Here is a 3,408-nt window from a genome sequence, read left to right on the forward strand (position 1 = left end):
GGGGGGGGGGGGGGGGAGGCATTTATGGCAATTAATGTACTTTTCCTGCACCATGAGGAAAACTTTCGTCTTAAATAAATGCTTCTACTATATTTGTTAAGGAGCATTAGTTTGCAAAATGTGTTTGTTAAATGAGATTGTTGAATGTAACGGCTTATATTTCAAACTATGGCCTTTCACTTTTCTGTATTATTTGATTTTCAAAATCCATTTCCCTCTTTTAAGGAGTGTACAGTTATGTTCTCTGTCACTTGCATAAAATATTTGCATAAGACAATACTGACATCACATTTTTTAGTGCCTATTAAACTTGTTAAACTTGTCTCTCTCAAATGATATAATGATGTGCGATTTAAGATACTGATTATAGATCAGGTTGTGGCCACAAACCAGCAATTTGGTTTCCCCTAATTGTTCATGCAATAACTGATGCAGTGGAGCTGCCTTTGACCGTAATGAACCCCTTTGGAGGCCTATATTGAGATGAACCGGGGCCAACTATGGTTGGTTGGTTCAGTAGAATATGTAAAAACTAGGAAGCTTTTTATTTTATTTGGAAAAATTGTATGTAATCTTTTATTTGGGTAGGATATGTAGGAAGAGTTTATTTAATTTTGGAGTTGTTTTTGGTTAGAACTCTTAGTAGAGTTGTTTCCTTGTTAAGAGTCTTTTTCTTTTTTTATTTGTATTCTTATAACCCAATGCGTTGGAAAGATTTGATGGAATGAAAGTCTTTGGGTTTACCTCCTGGTTGTGGAGTTGAGACCAGGTTGGTTGAAGGCGATCTCTTCTTCCCTTCTTACTTTCTTCCTTGCAATCTGGTTCCTGTTCTCTTCCTTTCTTTTTCTTCTTCATATTTCTTTTTCCTATTACTTTACCCTGTCCGGCAGCACCTACGACCAGTTAACATTGGCCGTAGGTCCCTCTTCTCCCTCCCCCTTTCAACCTAGGTTTAGGTCGAAGGAAGCCCTCCCCTTTGGGCAACCCGGTCTGTAGAATTTCAGTACCAAATCCCATTCTGCCATAAGATATGAACCTGTAATCAAACCTGAGTGTTGTTTTACTCCCAACTCCCAAGGGCAGTTTCAGATCTCTGAGACCCTTGTTTTGCTTTCTGTTTTGGAAGACCACGATGTTCTTCGTTAGACTATTACTTGTGATTGTGATTCCTCCCCTTCAGTTTCAGATTGATCCATGGCTATTGGTAGAGATTTTTCACAAAGATTTGAGTCTGGTTTCTGTCCCTGGTTTATATCTCAAGGTTGAAGACGAATTTGTCCCCCCACAATGTAACCACTTATATCCCTTATTTCCCTTTTTACTCCCCTTATGTCATTCTGTTTTGTCCTTTTTTCTAAGTTTGTCCCAAGATACTAAGGTATCCTTGGCCTTTCAATTTTATTATCTCTATGTCTTGATTTCATTCTTTGTTTGAAGATGTCCTATATTATTCCATATAATTAGAAGATTGCCATTGTCCCTGTTATATAGGAGTTGCTTAACGCTTGGATGGGCCCATAGCGAACCCAAATTGGGTTTCGTGATCCAGGCTCCAGCCGCTCCACATCAATAACTGGCCGGGTCTATGCTTTATGGTTGAACCTGTTGATATCAGTTAGGCATGAATCCTGGCTGATTCATCTGAGTCATTCGTGTATTTAATAAAACAATGGGTGATTTATGGGCAAACGATGCTCAAACTCATGAATTCCTTGAAACTAAGTTGACAAGGTAATTGACCGCTATTATCATTCTCAGATGAATGCTTCATTTATGTATTCTTGTTAGAAAATGTGTGTAAGGGCAAAAGGAGACTTGACATAAACTGTTGAAACTAGGGCCTCATTTGGCAACAATTTTCGCTTTGCAGGAGCTTGCAAGAAAGATCATTTTTAAAAATTAAAATGCTTCTCAATTTATATTTTTTTGCTCTCATGAAGTTAAAAAAGTGGCAGAAACACTCCTCCCGAGTGTTAACAAATGTGTCCTAGGATGAGCAATTGCTTCACCACTGTGCTGCACACTGTTTTAAGCTCACTATTTTCTTGCAAAAGGTTTTCTAGAGTCTGGACTACTCTCCTACTAGACTTAGCAGGATGGTTGCTCAATCCAAGACATAAGTCAGAATTCAGGTAGTGCCTAAAAGACTGGGCTGCCTGATTTGTGAGCTATGTGGAGGACAGGAGGACTGATATGATGAATCTGAACAGTGGATTGATACCCTCTGGATTGTGGATTGGTGCAGTTTTCCTGCAAACATCTGGATGCAGTTAATATTAATGATACTGTTAATGCAGATATTTTCAGCTTCTGCTAGGGAAAAAGAACTACAAGCTCAAGTGATTTATCTGCAGCAAAGGTATGAAATGAACCCGTTTTCTTATTAATTTTTATATTGCTTACCATTGGTAGGATTCCTCATCTTTACTGAAATTAGTCTTCAATGTCAGCATCGAAAGTCTAGTTGAAGAGTTGCAGAGACTGAAGATGGTAAATTCTCAGGTTTGCTTCTCTCTGTTAGTGTGCAATTAATTAGTTTCATTTGGTGCCTACCTAGAATGGATGGGCACTTGTTCTCTCTCTAAGTAAATGGTGCTTATTAGTCTTTTCCTTCATTTGGTGGATATGCTCTGCCACTTCAATGCTGAAAGATAATTTTTATTTCACACCTGGGGGTGCACAATCCTTACCATCTTGTACCTTACCTTTGGCGATCAAGAGAATCCTGTGCATTGCTACATAAAAGGAGTTGGCCATCTGCCTGTCCCATAAATCAGTTTTGATTAATTCCAGAAGCCCTGCTTCCTGGAGAACTGAGGACATACATGCCATCCTTCAGAGAGGTGCTAGTTCCCACTTTATTCACTCTGCTACAAACCATTTCAAGTGGGAAGCGTAATGTAACATTGAGCATGTACATAGTGTCATTTTCTCCGTGTGTTTCCATAATGTCTTCTTTTTATTTCCATTTCTGGAAGAGTATTTTCATAATCCACTGTGATATCCTTAGCTTCATGAAACATCTTTATTGATCTAAAATTATATGAATGCTTGTGTTTTGCAGTTAGAAAGGAATTTGAATGGTCGGCAGAACAAGCGGGATGAGAGGATTGAGAGAGCATGAAGGCAGTCATGAGACTCTTGACACTCCCAGTCAATTTTGGTTTCCAGAGCGGAGTACCATTGATCCATCCAACTTTCATGACATGAACTAGTCTTCATGATCTGCATTAAAACTGTCTACATCCCAGTGGTTTGCAGCTGGAAAGGCAGTTTAATGCCGTGAAAGAAGCAAAGTGGGGGAGGGGGTTGAGAAAAAGAGGAGCAGCTATGACACTCCCAAGTACCAATCCATCTTCGTTCTTTCATCAGAAATATCTTATTTGGAAGGGTTGGGGGGGGGGGGGG

The 3,408-nt window shown here is 39.3% G+C and overlaps 1 long non-coding RNA gene across 1 annotated transcript; it reads left to right on the forward strand.

The window, feature by feature from the left end:
* The first annotated feature begins 29 nt into the window (after positions 1-29).
* LOC122077759 lies at positions 30-3,388 on the forward strand. Its single transcript, XR_006139952.1, has 3 exons — positions 30-2,359; positions 2,451-2,502; positions 3,065-3,388. It is a non-coding gene; the product is annotated as an uncharacterized LOC122077759 (long non-coding RNA).
* The last annotated feature ends 20 nt before the right edge of the window (positions 3,389-3,408 follow it).

The sequence above is a fragment of the Macadamia integrifolia genome, chromosome 5, assembly GCF_013358625.1.
Source record: "Macadamia integrifolia cultivar HAES 741 chromosome 5, SCU_Mint_v3, whole genome shotgun sequence".
NCBI classification, from domain to species: Eukaryota; Viridiplantae; Streptophyta; class Magnoliopsida; order Proteales; family Proteaceae; genus Macadamia; species Macadamia integrifolia.